This window comes from Sarcophilus harrisii, chromosome 1 (genome assembly GCF_902635505.1).
Source record: "Sarcophilus harrisii chromosome 1, mSarHar1.11, whole genome shotgun sequence".
Taxonomy (NCBI): Eukaryota; Metazoa; Chordata; class Mammalia; order Dasyuromorphia; family Dasyuridae; genus Sarcophilus; species Sarcophilus harrisii.
Genome location: NC_045426.1, coordinates 549773353 through 549796288, shown reverse-complemented (window position 1 = coordinate 549796288; position 22936 = coordinate 549773353). Strand labels below are relative to the sequence as shown.

At 35.5% G+C, this 22936-nt stretch overlaps 1 long non-coding RNA gene across 1 annotated transcript in view; it reads left to right on the top strand.

The window, feature by feature from the left end:
• Positions 1-22542, top strand: part of LOC116420641 — an 81688-nt gene extending 59146 nt beyond the window's left edge. The window contains exon 3 of the long non-coding RNA XR_004231019.1: positions 22065-22542. This is a non-coding gene — a long non-coding RNA (uncharacterized LOC116420641). The remainder of the gene's footprint in view (positions 1-22064) is intronic.
• The last annotated feature ends 394 nt before the right edge of the window (positions 22543-22936 follow it).

The window sequence follows — 22936 nt, the reverse complement described above, 5'->3', positions numbered from 1 at the left end:
AAAGACTAGTGATTATAATAGAAATGAAAAGAAAAGATAAAGCCACTATTGAAGCATCTTTTTAAAGCACAAGAACAAAAACAGAAGACACTTCACAGAAAAGTGAAACAATTTGGGAACTAACATAATAAATTTGTTACATATTTTAAAAATTATACATATTGAAATTCATGATTTCAAATGCAATCCTTTTTTCTGATTTTTTTTTTTTTTGGTAAAAGGAAATGTTCTTATCTGTTGATGTTTGTCAAATTCAGAAAAAACTATTTTAAAATTATTTAAACAAAAAGGGAGGAAGGAAAGAGGAGAGGAAGGAGGGAAGGAGGGAAGCTAGTGGAAGAGAAGGAATAAGGAAAGAAGGAAGGAAGGAAGGAAGGAACAGAAAGAAAAGAGAGAAATATTCCATAGTGAGAGGAACAAACAAATCTGACTCTTGGAAGTCAGAAAGTCAAATTTCTAGTCTTAACTCTGAAACAAATCTGAAACAAATGAACCTCTCTGGACCTCAGTTTCCTCACACACAGAATTCCATCATGGGGAAGAATAAGATAAGACAAGATTCTAAAATGTTTTCTAGCTTTAATATTCAAAGGTACTATAATTCAATCATTGCCATTCAACATCCTAGTAGGAAATTTCTTTAAATGAATGAGACAGAGTTAAAATGATTTTGAAATGTCCACTATTTTAGTCCTGAAATCCTAAAAAATCTTTTAGGGTTTGGTTTGTTTGTTTTTAAGAGGGTTAAAAACAAAACTATTTTCAGAGCAATCAGAGAGTCAATGAAGGGATGGGTAGAATGGTCATAACAGATGAGATCTTATTTGTTTCTATTTTCTCATCCAAGGAGAATGATCTTTGGACTGGGAAGCCAGACTGGAACCAAAACCAAAACAAACAAAAACATGAAAGGGAGAGAACAGAAATTCAAGATAAATGAGGAGATGATCAGATAGGTAATCACCAGATTCAATCAAAACATTGAAAAAAAATGAGTCAATGGGACTTCTTTGGCACTACAATTGATCCTCAAAAGATTTTGAAGAATTTGAGAGGTACTTCAGAGCTGGAGAAGAGAAATGTTCTAATTTTCTCAAAAGGGAAGTGGAAATTATAAACTTTTAAACTGGACTTTCAAGGGCTGGCATGAGAGCATCTAAAGATGCATATTGAAATGCATCCTCAGGAACAGGCTTCCTCAGTAATATGGTTTTCTTTTTTTGATGAAGTAATTATACTAGTGGATCAAGGGACTCTTACAGATAGAGAATACTTAATTTGTTTTTAGCAAAATTTTGAGAAATTCTATAATGCTTTGCTTGTAGTCAAGATAGACAGATAAAGGCTAGATGGAAGTAGAGTTAATTGTATTTGAAATGGATGAAATGACTATCCTGAAAGAATAGTTAATTAATGAATTTATGTCATCTTGGAGATGGGTCTCTAAGGAAGCATAACTAGGATCTGGCCTTTGTCCTGTGGTTTTAAATTTGTTTTGCCAGATCTAAATCTACGATTTAGATGAGGGATTCATTTGCCTGCTTGACAAATTTTCAGATGACATTAAGCTTTGAGTGCTAACAAACATGTTAGATGACAAAATCAAGATCCAAAGAAGATCTTGATTTGAAAAAGCTGAATGATGTAACACTTGCATTAATTACAACAACAAAAATATTCACAAATACAGAATAGAAGAGTCATGGCCAGAAAAAAAAAAAACAGTAAGTAAAGTAAAAAGCAAAAATCTGGGGATTTTAGTGAATTACATCCTTATTGTAAGCCAGCAGTGTGATATGGCCACCAAAAAAATGTTAGGCTAACAGTTTTCATGTAGAGTATCATAGAGTTCAAAGAAGGAGACAAGACTTTTGCTTACTCTTCCTTGAAGTACTGTTTGCTTTAGGTTCAAAGCATCATTTTTAGGAAAAGTTATAGGTAAGCTAGAATATATCTGTTCTAAATAGTTACAAGGGTCCTCAAACTTTTTAAATAGGGGGCAAGTTCACTGTCCCTCAGACTGTTGGAGGGCCGGACTATAGTAAAAACAAAAATTTTGTTTTGTGGGCCTTTAAATAAAGAAACTTCATATCCTCTGGGTGAGGGGGATAAACGTCCTCAGCTGCCACATTTGGCCTGTGGCCAGTAGTTTAAGGACCCCTACTTGCAAAAAGGATTGAAAAATATGTTAAATAAGAATAGGTTAAAAGAACTGGGGTTATTTAGTCTGGGTAAGGGTTAGAAATGATATGATGATTTTCTTTAAAAGAGTTGTCATGAGGAAAATGGATAAGATTTGGTCTACTTGGCTCCTGAGAAGAGAATTAGAAGTGATGAGTAGAAGTTCCACAGAAGTGAATTTGGGCTTGAAGTCAGGAAAAAATGAAAACAACTTTCCAGTAGTGAAAATTTCCCAATTGCAATATTGGCTGTTGGGGGCAGGAATATATTTTTCTTAGCTGGAGATCTTTAGAGAGTAGCTCAATGATCAATTTTGGGGTACATTTTAGAATGGATTTTTATGGGGGAATGGTTTCAACTAGATGCCCTGAGGTCCCTGACAGTTCAGATAGTCTTAATTTTTTTCAAATTACAAAACTGAATATTTATCTGAAATGTCCTTTTCAATTTAATTTGTCATACTTAGAATGACAGCAACTAGTGGGAGGTATTTCTTCTGAACAAGGGCAATAGAAGTTTCAAAAGCAACATGGAACAAGTACATTGAATGAGAACTGATAAGGGTAGAAGTCTTGATATGTTCACCTTGTCATCATAATGCTAGGATTATGTAAGGTAGGAAAGGATTAGGAATACTAGCCTATTGGCATGAACTTCTAGAGAGGTAAGGAAAGAGTAGTTGAAGTATGAGGTTTCTACCACTAAGGAAATTCTCTTTATAGGTTCAAATAGTATAGATTGACCGTGTGTGATGGCCTGAGTCTCACTGATGGACTGGCCTATCTGATAAAGATGGTTTTCTAGGAATCAGTCAAGAAATTATTGTACACCAGACACGAGAAATAACATTGACACATTTGGAATTTAAGATCCAGATGCAAAATTGTTTCCCACATCTGGGAAGTTGTATCTGGATATTATGTAGATATCACCTGCTGTCATGTATTCAATTCAAGCCACCTTTCATACTTATTTCTATTCGCTTCACTCAAGAAGGCAATTTGGATATTGAAATCCCAAACAAAAAATGCCTATTAGTTTTTCTCATGATGACCCACATGTCCACCACACAGTGGAATTCTACAGTGTTCTTGTTGCTAAGGAAACCAATTGTCACATGAATTATCCCCGATTAGTAACTGCATTAACTGTCATTGTAAGGACTCCTCTGTCCTCTGGGTTGCTCTCAGTAATACAAGATCCACTATATTAAAAAAAAAAGATTTTTAGGTATAATGCATTGTTGATTTGCCAACACATTTTTTTCTTTTTCAATTATGTCCAAAGATGGATTTTACTCTCCATTACATATTCAACATGCAGAAAGAAAAGCAAGAAACTGAAATGAAATAAAACCTGTAACATATCACACTGAAGGGTGGCAGATGCTATTTGACTTTTATGATAAGATTTCAAGATTAAAAAGAGCAGTTAGTAAGTGAAATGAGCAGAACCAGGAGATCATTATACATGGCAACGAGACTATATGATGATCAATTCTGATGAACATGGCTCACTTCAACAATGAGATGATTCAAACCAGTTCCAAATGTTCAGTAATGAAGAGAGCCATCTACACCCAGAGAGAGGTCTGTGGGAACTAAGTGTGGACCACAATATACCATTTTCACTCTTTCTGTTATTGTTTGTTTTGCTTTCCTTCTCAGACTTTTTTTTAATTTCTAGATCTGATTTTTCTTGTGCAGCAAGATAAATATAAATATGTATACATATATTGCATTGAATGTATGTTTTAACATATTTAACATGTATTGGACTACCTGCCATCTAGGGGAGGAAGGTAGGGAGAAGAAGGGGAAAATTTGGAACAGAAGATTTTGCAGGGGTCAGTGTTGAAAAATTACCCATGCTTATGTTTTGTAAATAAAAAGATACAATAAAAATGAAAAAACAAAAAAAAAAATGAACTGGAGAAGGAAATATAAACCACTCCCATATCTTTGCCAAGTTTTACTTTATGAATTTTACTGCTTATTAAAAGCTAAATAAATGGACTTGGGTGGAAAGGGGTTGCTTTTTTAATGATCCATGAAAGAGTATATAATTCTACATACAAAAAATCAAAACCTTATCTTTCAATAAACTGTGTATAAATTAACTAAGAGAGAGAGAGAGAGAGAGAGAGAGAGAGAGAGAGAGAGAGCAGCTGCTAGATGGCATAGAAGTCAGGCCTAGAGTCAGGAAAACCTGAATTCAAATTTGTTTTCAGACACTTACTAGCTATGTGACCCTGGACAAGTCACTTAACTCCATTTGCCTTAGTTTCCTCTAAACTGAAGAAGGAAATGGCAAAACTTTAGTATCTCTGCAAGAAAACTCCAAATGGGGTCATGAAGACTGGATTTAATGTCTTAATGTAGGTTTTACCCTGAAAAATACAACTCTCTTTTTCAACACACTACTGATATCCTCCTGATTTCTCTTTTAAATAATCAAGTGATTAGTATTAACTACACAAAAAGGCTTCCTCAGGTAGGACCTCTTTGACTTCCAAGAAGAACAACCTTACACTTCTGTGAACTTGCAACACTGAGCGGCAGTTGCATTCTCTGACTTCTTCCCTCTTGCCTCCAATTTATTTCATTCCCAATCCACAAGGGACACCTACATCAGCAAAGGCTACTTTGCAACTCCTTCAAGTGTTATGTATGATTCACAGTTGTGAAGGCTCTGGGAGAATTGACCTGCCCTTTCACTTAGGCATGGTCCTTAATAATCTTGGTGAGAGAAGATGTGGGCAGTGGAAATGAGAAATCATGAATCCATTTTGCTTTCTCTTTTTTGTCACACCTCCTCAATTTTATTTACATATTTAGCATTGAAATTCTCTGTCTTATTCTCACTTTTTAATTTTTTTGTTGGAAAGGTTCCCCATTAATTTCTGGTGATTCTGATATTCTAGGCAACCTCATCATATAATTGTGGCATTTTCAATGTTCCTGACACATTCTCAACTTTACAAAGTTTTCCTAAACATTCAGAATCCCAAGAATTTTTGGCCCATTGGAGTTTACAAAATCCATGTGAGGAGGAATAATTACCATCTCTATTTTCCAAAACTGTGGTTTAGTGGGTGAACCAGATAAATATTGAGTTATATGAAGCCCAGAAATTCTATTTTCTGGGGTTTTTTTGTTCTTATTTCACAGAAACCCACAGGATGACAGGAACATTAATCAGTAGAACAATCAATGAATCAATAAGAATTTAAGTGCCTGTTATGCATTAGGAGTTAATGATGCAATCAAAACTGAATCAACCTCTATCCTCAAGGAGTTTATATTCTATGGAATGAGACAACTTGTACTATATACATATTTGCAAAATTATTTAAAACAATTACAAGATAATTTTGAGGCTCTATAGGCTGGGAGCATCAGGGAAGGTCTCAAATATTGAAACATATTTAAAGAATACAGATACTCTGTATTCTAAGAGATGGAGATGAAGTAAAAGTACTTTCCAATCATATGGTTTCTTTGTTTCAGGTAACCAGTAAAGACAACAATTTGCCAGAATTCTTCCTCAGAATGTTTATTATCAATAAATATCTGAGACATCAGAGCAAGGGAATAGGGGAATAAGATTGAATTTCATGTTTGAAGAACAACAAAAAGCCTAATTCAGCTGTATTATGGAGTGCAAAGACATACAATAACCCTAGGAAAGTTGAATGCTGCCAGGTTGAAATAGCTTTACCTGACAGGCTGAAAGTGACCTGAGAGGTCATTTATTATTCTAATCTCTTCCATTTGTCAGATGAGAAAACTCAGGTATGTGAAGACTACTTGCCAAAAGAATGAAGTGTTCAGGAAGGACTAATATTTCTGGTGTGAAGGCTCATTCAATGAGCCCTTTTCAGGGCTGCTCATCTACCTTTGATGTTCACCTATTACCCAGCTCTCACCTGTGGTTCCAAGAAGTTACAGCATGTGCAGCAGCCATACCCCAGCAAACTATCTGGACAGATGGGCTTAACCTGGTTAAAGGTAACCAACAAGCCTCAAACTTCTGTTTTTAGGGGAATGTCTACCCTAAGCATGTGAAGATTTGCCCCAGCAGAATGGGCAGATAAGCGCAATTTATTCCAAAAATCATGAGGTTGGCTGAAGCAAATGCTTAGATACTGAAAACACTAAATCATCTACTGTATTCGGGTCCATCACCAGCAGTGACTTTTGTCTTACCACTGAATTTTAATGACTCTGCAAGAGAGAATGAGGCTTATGACTTTTTCCAACTTTACCTCACTAAAATCAAATTCACTTGCAAGTTAATCCATGATATCATCAGCCCTCTTTGGGAAAAAAAAGAAAAGGACAAACAACAAGTTGTAGTATCACAGGTGTTGGGGATATAAAATGTACTCCTAGAGATACCCTCTGACCCTCTTACTTCCATTTAAGGAGGGAGCTCAGCTCTAAATATCTCGTTTCTCACCTGGCTTCTATACTCTGGGATAGCTCTGATTTCTCCACCATGCCTCCCATTCTTGGGGTTCCTCTCTTTTCCCACTTCATTTTAGCTATTTTTAGCTCCATTTAAATGTGGTTTTCTCTCTTTATATTTATAAGTTCCTTGGGTTCAGAGGAAGTATGCCTTTTCTCATATTTGTATCTGTAGCATTTAGTCCATTACCCGGCACATAATAGGTGCTTAATAAATGTTTTTACTAACTGACTAGTGTGTTTCCTGTCATTGAAAAATCTTCAAGTAAAGGCTAAACCAACACTTTTTAGGTGTACCAAAGTGGATATGGCATCCACTTTCCATCCATGGTTTGGATTAGCTGGCTGCTAAAGTCCTTTTCAATTCTGAAATTCAGTTTAATAATTCCCTAACATTCTATTTTCCTTTGTTTTTAGAAATTTGTTTGTTTATTTCTGGTCACTTTTTAGCCTCACTTGTGGTGTTACAAAATGAGAGGCAGTTATACACCCTGACTATGACACATGTAATTCCTATCATTCATAACCATGCTCAGCAATCTGATACTTCAAATATCTGTCACTAACAACAAAGACATCTAGGTAAGATGATGGGGCTAGATCAGCTCACAATATATTGATGATAGGTCAGCAGTAACATCTTATTAGTAGGAAACGCAACATCATAATTCACTCATTTGTGAAAGCAGAGTACCAAGCATCCCTTAACTCCTTTCAATATTAAACATTGGGATAGGTCACATACTGAGCTGGGGGGAGGGGAGGAGAAGAGTCGAGTTTGGAACTCACATCAGGGGGCCCTAAGAATCTTGTTCATATGGTGGGGTGCAATATATGCAGCACCATTTTTGAAGACTGACATGTAAAACTTGACAGAGACATTCCTTTGCAGTAAAATAAACACACTTCTCCTCTCTCAGATAAGGTGTTGTAATTTTTTGATTAATCCATATGGTTTCTCCCCTTCATAGGAAACCAGTAAAGACAACAATTTGCCAGATCTCTTCCTCAGAATTTTCATTATCAATAAATGCCTGTGATATCAGCTGGGATTTTGAGCCCACACATCCGGCTTATATCTTAATTGCAATAACTTCTTGTCGAAAACAACCAATGTAGTGATATATGAGGTAAAAAAAAAAATGTATTTCTTTTTCCTTCTCCATCTACTCCTGTCAGCCCACACATACTTGCAAGCCCCTTTCCCTCCTCTTCCCATCCCCCCAACCTCACAGAGCCCGGAAAGTCTTTCAGCATTCCTGAAAAGTTACATAAGACACCAGAAGCAGATAACATTGTATGTTTTGAGTTAAAAATGCAGAATGTTTATGCCTCTATACAGAGAAGAATGAAAGAATGTCCTTTTCAGGAACCATATCTGAAATAGCTGGAAAGCTAACAAGTGCTTCCCTTGGAGTAAAAATTATCCAAGAGAAGTTAGGAATACTCTCTCTGTCTCTATAGAGTAGCCAGTTTTTTGTCACTTTTCATTTAAGATGAATTGTAAAAATTTAACAGTAATACCTAGGGTTTTTAGATTTACCAAGAATTGTAAATAAAAATAACTAGCATTTCTATAGAACTTTAGGATTTGCAAAATGTTTAATAGATATTACCTCATATTATCCTTACAACTCTCCTGGGAAGTGGGTGTTTTTTACTAGCTTCATTTTCCTAAATTCTCAATTCTCATTTAGATGAAGAAATGAAGCAGATAGAGGTTAAATGACTGAGGTCACTCAGCTAGTAAGTGTCTGAGATCAAGTATGAATTCAGGTCTTTCTCACTCCAACTCTTTTGATCTATCCACTCATTGTGCCACATTATCTCATTTGATTTTCTCAACAACCCTGCTCTTATTAATATTTTTATTTTACCAATGAGGATCATTGATCTGGGACTGGAAGGGATTTGAGTTCATTTAGTTCAGCCTGAGAACAGGTAGATAAGTTGTTCAGTCATGCAAATAGTAAGTGTGAGGGTTAGAATTTGAATCCAGGGCCTGCCAACAGTTCTCTTTCCATTAAAGGAATCTGAAAATTCTTAGTTCAAAGAGCTAAGAAAGGATGCTATGAATACAGTTGCCACAGATGATGTACCAGCCCCAAACAGTTCATCTGAGGCCACTTGACCTGGCCTTAACTCAGAAAAACTGTGTGGCTAATGGCAGGCCCACAGGTGACTAAAACTCTCTAAGGGAGCTTAAGGTCATGTTAACACTGCCTTATTTCCAGGAAGCCTCTGGGTCACCCGTATTGCCTGTAAGAAGCTGGAACATTCAGCTAGGGTACAGAGCAGGGTATTTGTTTGGTACAGGATGCAGTATCCTTTTCTCTGGTGTGTCAGAGATGTGAACTAGGATTTGTCCCCACCTACAAAGTAAATATTAAAAAAAAACTTTTAAAGAGAACAGAGAGAACATCTTCTCAGTAGTCTCACTATATAAAAACAGAGAAACAAGGTGAAGAAGAAATTTGTTGGCAATTTAGTTTATTATTTCTGCAGTGAGAGGAAAGCCCAGAAAGAGTTAAGGTCATTTGGGGAAGGCGGCACAAAAAAATAAGTGTTGAAGGGAAACTTGAAAGACCTGCTTAGGCAGGGGAGATTTCCTTCCTTGTCTTTATGTCCTGTATTCTTTACTGACACCTATCTATGATGCTTCTGTTTTTAGGTAAAATTCTCATCACAGTATTGATAATAAAATGGAGATTTAAGCAATTTTCTTTCTTTGACCATCTTCTCCCAAACACATAACTCTTAATTTTAAAAATGAGCTTTGTTGACAAACAAACATCATTTTTTAAAAAAATCCCCTCAGTCCCACCCCTCCAAAAATATACTATCAAGCTGAGCAATGATAGAGTTCAATGATAACTGAACATTTTATACCCATAGCATCCTCCTTATTACTTTATCCCCCCACCTCTACCCTGAATCTCTACCCCAGACACACAGAGCTTCCTGAAAGGAAAATACTGCTTTTTTATGTCTTTTCCAGGGCCATAACTAAGCATTACAATTCATCCCCCAACATGCACACAAACCCCTTTTAAAACACTGTTCAGTATCTCCCTTTATTGTATCTTTAGTTCTATTAAATTGTATCACTGTGATATTATTAGTCAGGCAGGACACTTACTTAGAGTGCTGTCAGCAGGGCATTTTACCAGGCATTTTGTGCAGAGTACAAAAGAAACAGAAGACTTGGACCCAACCTGTGGGGAATTTGCAATCCATTTGAGGACAAAGAACTCACAGGTGAAGACATTGACTTCAACATGAGGTCATTGGGATATATTCTTTTCTCTTCAGCCATTTTGTGGCTTTGGGGAGTGTTGAAAATTGCTTTCTAGATCTATTTATTTCTCCTACTGAGTCTCTCAACAACAAGTCCAGCAATATATGGTGAAATACTTTTTTGTCTTCCTACTCAGGGTCCAACTAATCTCTCTTTCTACTCCCTTCTCTGAACTATGGAAGTTGGTTTGCACCAGAGTTTTTTTTTTTAAAAAAAAAAAGGCATTTGAGTTTGCATGTGTTAAGTTCTCTTCTCATTAGTACTAATACTCCACTCGTCAGGATAGAATTAAATAGATACTAAGGTATGTTCATTTTCTCAACTCACTTATCCATGTAACTTTTCTCTGTACTCAACAAATTAAGAATTTCATTTACTGAATCTTCTTTTTTTTTTTTTGTTTTTGTTTTTGGTTTTGGTTTTTTTTGGTTTTTGCTGAAGCAATTAGAGTTAAGTGACTTGCCCAGGGTCACACAGCTAGGAAGTATTGCATATCTGAGGCCAAATTTGAACAGGCCATCTTGACTTCAGGGCTGGTGCTCTATCTATCAAATAGCTGCCCCTTTACTGAAACTTCAAAGAATTTTCATTTACTGATTCACTGGAGGATCAATTTGTATAATAGTTTGAGTCTAGATATAGAAGAGGAGATATAGTTTTCAGTATTCACCAGAACAATTGCAAGCAATCTATTTAACAGGTCATAAATAAAACCCTTCAACATAGTGTTAATTTTCTATTGTCAAATTCCATCCTCCAATCCAAGGGAACAATTTCAAATAATATTTAACTCAGTTTGTGATAAAGATGAGCAAGTCATGAAATGAAACCAGTGTAGTTAGTTCATTTGAGTCAAATAAGAGTGTTATCAGTTTCCTTGCACATGTGTTGCTATTCAGTTATGTGCAATTCTTTGAGACTCTATATAAGGTTTTTTGTTTTTTTTGTGTGTGTGTCTTTTTTGTTCGTTTTTGCAAAGATACTAGAATGATTTGTCATTTCCTTCTTCAATGGGTAAAGGTAAATTAGGTTAAATGACTTGCCCAAGATCATACAGTTAGTATCTGAGGCCATATTTGAACCCAAACCTTCCTAACTCTAGACCAAGCAGTCTACACACTAAGCCATCTAGCTGCCTCCTTCCTTGCACATAATAGGTACTTAATGCCTAAATGGTATTAAATGTATGTTTATTGGACCAGATTAGATTGAATTAAACTATATTATTTTGTCTTGGAGAGGTAAAATTATTTTACCTATTTCAAATCTAAATAATGGAAAAACAAACAATCAGCATATTGGGGGAGTATGTTTTGCATTCTGGTTTCATTAAATAAGACCAAACCCTATCATATATTAGTCATTTATTCACCTCTTCCCAGGAACTTTTTAGTATAATTTATGCCAATAGAATCTCTAATCTACAATACCAATAGAAATCAATGTCCAGAATGCTGATGATTATGAATAGTGTCCTAATTACAGAGGAAGAAGAAGGAGGAGAAGGTGGAGGAGAAAGAGAAGGAGAAAGAGAAGGGGAAAAGGAGAGGAGGGCACTGATGAACCAGAATAAAAAGATTTTCATAGCTTTATCTTTTCTTAATCTGGCTTAAAGTCTATAGTATATCTTACTGTATTTTGTTCCATGCATGCTAAATATAATATCAACACATGGTATTCCCCAAGTTGGATAGAAAAGTTTACTGTAAGGACAATGCAATTTAGAGAGTGTTGAATACACAACTACACTAGCAGTGTTCAATCAACAAACATTTATTAAGTACTTGCCATGTGCCCAAAACTCTGTAATTCCCAGAGGATACAAATGTAAAGATCAGATGGACCTTTCTACCAAGGACCTGCCATCAGGCTTGTGAGACACAATATATTTACAGATAAATGAATATATGGGACAACTAGGCCTTGGATGGAACATTGGGCTTAGAATCAGGAGACTCATCTTCACCAGTTCAGGTCTGGCCTCAGATGTGTACCAACAGTATGATCTTGGGCAAGTCACTTAATCTCATTTGCCTTAGTATCCTCATTTGTAAAAGGAATTGAAGAAGGAAATGATGAACCACCCTAGTATCTTTCCCAATAAAAACTTCAAATGAGGTCTTGAAAAGTCAGATAAAACTGAAAAACAACCTGACAACAATAATAACAACAAGTGAATTTAAAGTATATGCAAAATAATTGTGAAATGATTTAGGCTGGGGAGCCTGGCAACTAATACATAAAAGCTACATCTCCATCATTCATTCAACATTCAATCAACATTTATTGGGTATAGAGATTGTAAAAGGTATTAAAGGAAATTCATTCATTCATTCATCCAATCTTTTTTTTTATTTGTGCATTTGTTCAGTTATTTGTTTTAGTCAGGACTTATGATTTCATGTATTATAAAAATGTCTCCACTCATATAGCATCTCATTTGTAATTTAGTCTTAACTAGATGGCTGGGACTTCCTAGGGTGTGCTGGAGCCAGCTCTGACTAGTTTAGAGAATTTATTTTTAAATTTTTAGCTTGAGTCTTTACCTCTCAGAAATATTATTGCTACAAATCAGGGCCTGATTTATTATTTTGTTAATTATCTATATTAAGAAATAGTTAAAATGCAGATTAAATTTAAAAATCTGTACATTCCTTCCCCTACTCCCCAACTATTAAACATCAGCATCTCGATATATTGCTCCATAACCTCAGCAGATGTGTAATAGAAGGCCCAGGGGAGGAAGACATCCTCAGCCTGGAAGTCTAGTAAGCTAATAATAAAAGAATAATTGATATTTATGTAGAACTTTAAGATTTTCAGAGTGTTTCACATCTATTATCTCATTCGAATCTTACAATATCCCTGCCTAATAAAATGGCATTAAACTATATTAAATAATATTATTAAATGATAATAATATTAAAACATTGAATTGCCTGGGGTATTGGGGGGTTAAGTGACTTTCCTCACTTTCCATGGTATACAAGAGAAGCAGGATTCAAACCCAGATTTTCCTCATTCTGTTAGTTGCTGTACGATGTTGTTTTTGTCAGGGAAAATAGAAATATTTGTAAAAAGACCTCTCTACTGTCCCTGCATTGTTTATCTTCTACTGGTAGTAGTGATACAAAGAACTACAATATGAAACTGAACATCAATCAATGTACATTTATAAAGCATTTAATATATGTCAAACATCGTGAGAGAGAGAGAGAGAGAGAGAGAGCGAGAGAGCGAGAGAGAGAGAGAGAGAGAGAGAGAGAGAGAGAGAGAGAGTCTGGTCTCAAGGAGCTTACAGTCTATGGGGAAGACAGTATGTAAAAAAATATAGACAAAGTAAACTATATGCAACATAAATAGGGAATAATTAACAGAAAGAAGGTACTAGAATTAAGAGGGATTAGGGGAAAGCTTCCTTAAATATGGGAGATTTTAGTTGGAACTTGAAGGAAACCAATGAGTCAGCCAGTAGACAGAGCAAAGGAGGGAGAGCATTCTAAACTTGGGGGATAGCTAGGGAGATTGCCTATAATCAAGAATTGGGGTGCTTTTTGTGAGACAGCCAGAAGATCAGTGCCACTAAATCTAACAGTATGTGTTAGGGCAAAAGGGCGCTAGATTATGAAGGATATTTAATGCCAACAGAGTAATGCATATTTGCTTTTGGAGGCAATAGGAAGCCACATATTAAATGCCATCTATGGCATAAAATCACATTATTGACTGGGTTTATTAAGAAAACTTCTTTAGAACACAAGCAACAAGACACCTGAAAGTAAAAAAAAAAATAGAAGGTATATGCCAGGGCATAAAATCACCTCAGTTACTGAAGGAGAGAACTCAGTACAAGGCCCCTGGTATTAGCAGTGCCCCACATATCCTGCTCCCAGTTCCCTACAGTCATCATTAAGATGAACAATCAGTATGGAGAATTGGCTCACCTTCCTTTTGATACCAACCACTGACTATAATGGATACACAAGTTCAAGAATCTCCTAGAATGACAGGTATTCCTCAAACTATTGAATCTGCTTATTTTCCAACTCCCAAAACTACCATCCAATGTCTACTTACATACAGAAGAAGGAAGTCACTCCTAAGAATCACCATGGGAGGTGTTTCCGTGAAAACATTTAACTATTGTATAGGGTCATTTTAAGAATGGACTCTATTAGTCTTATTTCACTCTCTACCCAACCATGAACTTTCTCTCTGAAATTCTGGGAACAGTTCTACAAAATGCTCTCACATGGGTAGAAAATGAGCTGAGGAAATCTCTTTCCTCATCTTTTTTCATCTTTCAGAAAAGGGATCCTTACCAAAAAAAAAAAAAAAAAATGCTATTTCCAGAAAAGAAACACTGACCCCTGAGGAAAATTTAACTGATGCCTCTTCTGAAGACAAAAGATTATTGACTCTAGAATCAGAGGAGCTGGGCTCAACACCCATCCTTAATATTTACTAGGTATGTAATGATCCTGTGTGGGCTCTAGTTTCCTCATTTATAAAAATGAAAGAGTTACACTATAACCTCTTAGGTCCCTTACATTTCCAAATCAGTGGTCTTACAATAGGTTATTTCACTGGCCTTCTTTGAGTAAGAACATACTGAGATCTATTGAAAACCCTAGCTTAAAAAGGCCAGTTTTTCCCCACTGCATTCAGGGTCATTTCCAGTCATCCTGTTCTATATCTGGCCACTGGACCCAGAAGACTCTGGAAGGAAAAGTGAGACAGGTGACCTTGCACTCTCCCTCAATCAAATCCTATTCACTTGCATGTCATGGCATCATCATGATCCTCCCCAAGAATGAAGGACAAACTACAAAAGCAACAATTAACAACTGCCCCATCACAAAAATCTGGAATAGAGTGGCCAAACAACCATATGATGAAGGTGTCATCTTAAAGAAGATGTTTATGATCTGCTCTGTCACTATTCCCTAAAGATCGTAGGACCTCTCAATTGAGCTTGTAAATAAATTATCTTGTGAGGTGCTATATATTTCCTATTAGAATATGAGCTCTTTGAGAACATGGCCATGTTTATTTCTCCTCAAGCCCTTGACATAATGATTAGCATATGCTGAATGCTTAATAAATGCTTTTTCTTTTATTTTATCATTCAATCTTGAGTGGGGGAGGGATGGAGGAAGGTAGAGGAAGTCTAGGTATAGGTAACATTATGAACAAAAGAAAGGCACAGAGACAGGTTTTAGAATGATGCTTGGAGTGTATGGAGGAGAATCAAGATAAGACTGGAAAAACAAGGTAAAGGACTTGAAATGGCTGAACTTGTTTGGACTTTATTCAATATTAAGTTTATACAAAGATCCATTGGGCAATTTTGTGCAGAGGAGTGACATAAACACATCCATACAAATGAACAATTAATGTTTGGCAAAGGTTCAAAGGATAGCTTGGAGGAGGAGAGAGTGAAGGTGGTAAAAGTGCTTAGATAGTTGTTGTAGGAACAGAGAAATAGGGACTAATGAGGTCAATAATACAAGGATAAGTGATGATGAGGTTGATACTGTCAATCTATCAATCAAAAAACATTTATTAAGTACCTATGCTATGTGACAGGCACTGCTAAGCTGGGTACTGGATGTGATACTAGAGTGGCAATAATAATAATAATAGAGATGAAACCTAAAATATTTGATGATTGATTGGCTGTTGGAGAAAAGGGAGAGGAAAGAGTCAACACTGGTACCTGATGAATGAGGGAAACAATGATAAAAATAGAAAAAGAAGAAGGAAGACCAGGTTTTAGGGGATAGAACTTAAGTAAATATTTTACACTTTGAGTTTCAGGCGCTGGTAGAAGAGCTAAATGGAGTTACTCTGTATGGAGTTTGCCTTCCATCTTGATAGAGAAATGGAAACCAGCCTGGTATGGGGGAAAGAATGCTGGATTTGGGATATCAGATGATTTGGGTTATCTTTTTTTCTCTACCATGTAATTTTTTACACTAACTCACACGGGTAAGCTCCTTAATATTTTTAAGATTTATTTCCCTCATATATGCAATGAGGTTGTGGATAAACTAGATAACCCTTAAAATCCTTTTTAACAAGTGTCTCTTAGGAGAAGTAAGGGAAAAGTATGAAGAAAGACAAAGTAGTCAACAGTTTTAGATGTTGTAAGAGCTCTACAAGCATGAGGACTGAGAAATTGGATTTCCCATAAGGATGTTACCTTTGGGGGAGCAGTTTTATTTGTTTATTTAATTAAAATGAAATAGATATAAAGAAAAGAAGTTTCCAATGTCACTATAAAATAGGAATGCAATAATATTATATATAAGATGTTAGCAAAGAATTTGCAACAAGATATTAAAATTATTTACTATAAACAAATTATATCAGGAATTCAAGAATGGCTCAGCATTAGAAAAATGATAAACAATGAATATTATCAAAAGAAAATAGTAAAATCAACAGTATATCAACATATGGAAAAAGGCTTTCACTAAATACATTTGTATATATTTATATAAAAGCATATCATACATTTATAGGTATATATACTCACATAGTTGGGTATATGTGTATGTACATCACAGAAATAAAGAAACCTTTCATCATAGATCAAGAGTATCTATATAAAAATACTAACAGACTTTTAAAAATAAAGGACAAAAATTGGAACCTTTTGTAAGTTTCCACTTACTCAGTAGAGTATATATTTGGTACTTAATAGTACCAAATTGGTTCTAAGAGTGCATATATTTGGTATTTAATATTTTCTGAGTCTCTCTTAATCCATCTTTTTATGGCATTACAAATAGTACCAACAAGGCAAGGCATTGTTTTAGATTAGGGAGATAATGGTGGTTTTAAAAATAAAATTTTAAATTTAAATTAATTAATTTAATTAATTAAATATATTTTAATTTTAATTTAAAATTTAAAAAAAACTAATTTTTAAATACCAACAAGGGGCAGCTAGTTGGTACAGTGGATAGAGCACCAGCCCCTGAAGTCAGGAGGATCTGAGTTCAAATGTGACCTCAGACACTTAGCACTTCCTAGCTATGTGCCCCTGGGCAAGTCACTTAACTCCAACTGCCTCAGCAAAAATAAATAAATAAAATAATAAATAAACAAATAAATAGTGTCAACTTTAAGGAAATCAGGCTACTTCAAAAAGAATGTTTTGGAGGCCATAGATCTGAAAGCTCATAAAACTTTGTTTCTTAGTACTGCATTTGACTAGTCATGATTATAACAAGTCACATATGTAAAGGCGAGTTGGTAATTCAGCAAATAGATTTCTGGGCTTATAGACAAGATAGACTAGTTTGAATCTCCCCTTAGGCATTTCCTTAGCTGTGTGATCCTAAGCAAGTCTTTTCATAATCTCATCAGTTTCCTCATCTGAGAAATAGTAAGAATAGTAGTACATGTCTCACAGGATTATTTTAAAGATCAAATGGGAATAGCTAAATGATGTAGTGGGTAGAGCACTGGCCCTGGAGTCAGGAGAACCTGAGGTCAGATGGCTATAGACACTTAATACTAATAATTCTAAGAAAGTCACTTAATCATCAAAAAAAAAAAAATGATCAAATGACATTGTATGTGTACAATGCTTTACCAATTATATGTTACTTATTATTTTAGAATTTATGTGGCACTTAATGGTTAGGCTCATGTAATCTCAAGTAGAAATGGACTTTACCACTACACCATGAGTTTCAGGATAACTAGATTATCCCAACTAATATTTTCTTCTGTTATGGCAATGGGAAAATAAGTTAACCCCTCTCAGTCTGTTTCTTATGGGATCTAATATATCTACCTCTTAGAAAAACAACACCTACTAAATACTTATTTATTGATTTATTAAATAAAAGAATCAAATGAGATCATACATATAAAGAACTTTATAAACTGTACAATTCTTTATAAAATTTAAGCTATTATTATTATTGTTAGTTCTGTTCCACCAGAACTTTTACAAGCTCCAGCTCCTCGAGTAATGATCCTCCACCTGTCTTTTGAAATCTCCCATGAAAAGGAATTCACTCTCCATCCAAGTTACTTTTTTAACTGTCCAAAAATTGAACAGTTCTATAATAGCTTTTTTCTTTTTTTTTTATATTCCTCCACCCCTGTAAATGGAGATATGCCTTTCTGTTCATACATTATCTCATCTGATCTTTACAATGATTCTCTGAACCAGGTTGTACAACATATGAAAGCGATAATCCAAGTGGGTGGTATACTAAGGTGGTGACAGTAGAAATTGAGAAGGGAAATCCATGTGAGAGATGTCAACAAGATGGAATCAACAGAATGTGATAACTGATTTGATATGAAAGATAGTGGAGAGCAAAGGCTCCAAGATAAAATCCCAAGTTTTCAAACAAAGGAGTTTTTGTGAGTGATGACTTCATAGACAAATGGAGTAGAGAGGAATGCTGTGAGACAAGTCCTAAAGTAATTGTGAAAGTTGGGAGAGTGACTTGGAGCTCAATAAATGACAACAATCATGGACTTGAAAGAGATAAAGTAGGGAAGGTCGAGGTATACTCTTGAGATGGCCATGGAATGCAGGCAGAATAAGCCAAGGTAGGAGTGGCCACCCATGGAGAAGTCAACAAGGAATGTGGTGGGCCCAAAAGAGAATTAGTCTCTGTTCATCAGAAAAGGTGGAGCTAGTATTGGTTGGAAAGTTGATGTTGCAAGGAAGTTTACTGAGAAGAGGGTGGGAGTAGTCAAGAGCTCAGTAAAAGAGGTGAGGAGATGGGCAAACCAGATTAGAGTAGGTCTGGAGATAGGACTGAATAGAACCTAGGGTGAGGGTTTGGGAAATGGAAATAGGAGTTTGTCGCCTGTAACTAATACTGTAATATAGAATGACCATGATTTGGAAACCTACCATAGTACCTTGGGAGATAGGGAGATCAGTACACCATGCTCTACTGGCAAAATTTAATAACAGAAGATTTGAAGAGTTAGCCCACCAGTGTTCAAAACAGTCATGTTTTGTAGTCTCCATTGTCATCTTGTCCTCAGGTATCTAGACTATAAAGTCCTTGAGGGCAGGGGTGGTCCTTTCTAATTCTTTGGATTTCCCGAGGGCATCAAGGACATCATGTGTCATGTAACTATTTAGTAATATCTGTCTTGAACTGATTTAAATAGGGGAGAAAAGGAGCCAAATAAGTGTCATGTTTTTGTTTAGAATTCAAATTAAAAATGGATTCAATTGAATGTGTCTTTCCTTGGCTAGAAGCTCTACGTGTCAAAGACACAGTGAAGAATGTAGAGCCTTGTGGATGCGTAAACGAAACTAAAGGAAAACTGAAACTTTTGCTCACTATCGACATAGTTTATGAGATGGGAAGCACGTATCTTGTTGAGAGCCATTCAGTGTATAGGAATGGAGTCTGGACTGGACAAGCTCAGATACGCAAGGTTTCCTTCTGGTGGGTAACATACCGCCAAAGACTGATGGCATTCCAACTGTTCAGTTGGCCAGAGGCAAAGATTATTAACCCGTTTCCATCCTACTTTTGTTATTGGCTTAATGACCAGGAGAGATTTCACTGTTTAATATTTAAACAAATGTTTTCATGTCAAGACAATGAACTACTGTTAGGACAGACTAGAGGTTGATTAATATTCCATCTCATCCTGGCATGCCATTCCTGCCAGATTATATGCTAAATGTTGATTCCTACATTTCTTAAGGAAAAGTAAGCACTTCAGAGACATGGACTTGTGAAATTTTCCTTGATTGTATAGGATACGTAGCAGATGTACATGGTCTCTTTCACTCAATGAACAACTCCCTTTCATTTTAACTTCCCAAATAGACCAGAACAGAGCATTGAAGGTAATTCTCTTAAGCAAAAGATGCCAATTCATTGCACTTCTCTTTAATGAGCTTTAACTATTTTCCAGCTGAGGTTTTTCATAACTCAATTTTGTTCCATCAAAGGCAGTTGAGTGTAAGTCTAACTGAATTTCAGAATTTCCCATTAGTGATGACTAGTAGTAGATTTTGGTGATGGCACAATAGATAGAAAGCAGGTCCTAGAGTCAGGAAAACTCATCTTCCCAAGGCCAAATCTGGTGACCCTGAATAAGTCACTTAATCCTGTTTCCTTCAGTTTCTGAATCTGCAAATGAGCTGGAAAAGACAATGGTAAACTTTACCAATCTCTTTATTAAGGAAAAAAAAAAAAAACAAATGGAATCAAAGAGAGACAGACACAACTGAAAACAACTGAACAACTACAACAAATATGGCCACTTGTATATTACTTGGTATTAAAACCAAATTCCTTACGAGAGAAGGCATTTGCTCTTTGTGTAACTGGATGTGGAAGCAAAAATTGTATAGATGTTCCTGGAAGATGACCTCTGAATGTCTGAATCCCAGTGGCAACAAGTTCAGCTACTTAGAACCTATGTGATCTTTCAAGCATGTGCAAAATTGGATTGGATATCTTTGAGAAATCTGTTTAGTGGTTATGACCTCATTCTTCCTGGAGAATTCTCTGTCATGAGCTTGGATGTCTAACAGACAAACCTAGATGTCAGCAGTAGTATCCAAAAGCTCAAGGTAGGCTTTTTTCAATGTGCATAGCAAGAGGAAATCATTCCCCCTTAGATTTATTCTGTTTTCACATGCAACTCTCCAGGAGTACAGAAGTCCCAAGATGGAAGCTAGCAATAAGGGGATCAGTATAAGCCATCTCCAGCTGCCAAAAAGAAAAGGCTGGTTTGAATTTTTGAGGAAAGAACTTGGATGACCCTCATTTTATTTAAATTTATTTTTCTTATTCCTTTGGAGTACTTGTTTTCTCTAATAATACCTTACATGCATCTCAAATGAAAAAAAAATATCTATAAAAATGTATTTAAATGAAGGTGCTAAGAGAAAATACTTCTTCTATTTAATTTTAATAACATGATGTTTCTTTCTGCAGGAAAAATTATTCTAATGACTAAGAATTAACAAGATATACATTCTGAAACATTTTTTTTTCTCATAATAGGAGCTGAGTGGTACTGAACTATATAAAGGTCTTTTGTAAATCTTTGTTCCAGATTACTTTCTTAGACTTATCCTCAAACTCTGTTTTCCCACTCCCACATTGGGCTTTGTTCAGGCAATCGCTCACGTTTTGAATGTTCTACTTTAAGCCTGTCTGTTTCTTAGAATTCTTAACTGCTTTCAAGGCTTAGCTTATGTTATCTAATAAGAAGTGTTTCCTGATCCCCGAGTTGTTAGCACTCTTTGCCTCTTCTAAGTATATTGTGAGTATTTACCAGTGTTGATCATAGTAGATATAATTTGTATTGAATTGATTATGAGCCAATGCACAATGATTCTTATAGGCATTCACAAATATATTTTCATGTCAGTAATCTGGATCATTTGTACTATATAAAGATACTGACTTATATGAAGGAAAAAACCTCATGCTTGACTTGGAGTAAAGAAGCCCTCAGTTCAAATCCCATGTCACACCTTTATTGGTTTTGTGACTCTGGGCAAGTTATATGGTTTTCCACAACTTAGTTTCTATATCTGTAAAACAGGGGTAGCACCTTCCTTCTAGTATTCTCAAGAGAATTAAATGAGGTCATATTTGTAAAGTACTTTGCAAATCTTAAAGTGCTCTGTAAAAAGTAACTATGCAGACTAGATTTGGGGTCAGGATGACTCATCATCCTGAGTTCAAATTCAGCCTCAGATATTTACTAGCTGTGTGGCACTGAGCATGTCCCTTGATTTTCTCTTCTGTAAAATGGGATGGAGAAGGAAATGGCAAACTAACTTAATATCTTTGCAAAGAAAATCCCAAATGGGGTCATTAAAAAGTCAGAAATGATTGAAAAAGGACTAAACAAATTATTATTAGGAGTAGTATTTTGGTTATCATAATCATTCATACTTTATTTTATTATTTCCTAAAATGACAGCAGCTCACATTTATCAGATGAGTTAATAATTGTATAGCATATAGCATAGCACCTGACATAGAGTGTTATATAAATTTTAGCTATTTGTTATTAATATTAGTGATTGAATTGTTTGATCCTCATAAGCACCTTGTTAACCTTATTATCATTTTTTTGTTTTATAGCTGATAAATAGATCAGAGAATCTAAACCACTTGTACAAACAAGTAAATGACAGAAGACATTCATGCTCAGATCTTGTAGCAGCATCAAAGAAACCCCCAAACCACATGGGAGATGACATTGACACCAGTCCTAAGATACAACTGGGAGACACGGCCATTAGATCTTATGCAAAAGAGGTTTCTTACAATGTACATGGCAATGAACCCTTGCCAGGGCATGGATTTTTCAAAAAAAATTTTCCTTGTGAGTCTGTGGGAAATTGTATTTGTTTGCCTATAGAGGTAGAGAGGGGGGTGAGAATGATCTTCTCACATTATTTTTCCCTTTTATTTTTTTTTCCCTGCTCAATACTTCTTTGCAATTTGCTTTATTTTTCCTTCTTTTTGAGTAGACACTGGATGAAGACTTATATCACATTTTCCCCCTATATTGAACCCAAGTAATGTCTTCCTTGATTAGGAAACCTGTTATGTTTCTATAAACATTTAATGACCAATGTATCCAAGTTTAAGGAGTTACAGAATTCAATATAAATCACGAAGCATTTATTAAACAATTACTAAGTACAACAGGTGCTATGAAGACAAAGAAAAAAAATGAAGCCATGTAAAGCTTCAAGAAGATTAAAAAGGGAGTTCATTGCAGCCATGAACACTTTGACTCCTACAGACGCTTGAAGGAGGGAGACAGAAGATCAAATTAGATAAGCATCAGATAATCTAGTTTGTCTGGAATATAGAGTGTATATATAAAGGGGAATAAGTAATGTAATGTGAAACTGGCAAGGTTGATTCTAGCCAGATTATTTATGGCCTTAAATGCTAAATTATTTTCCAAGCAGTGAATACACTACTGAGTGGCTCATAGTTAA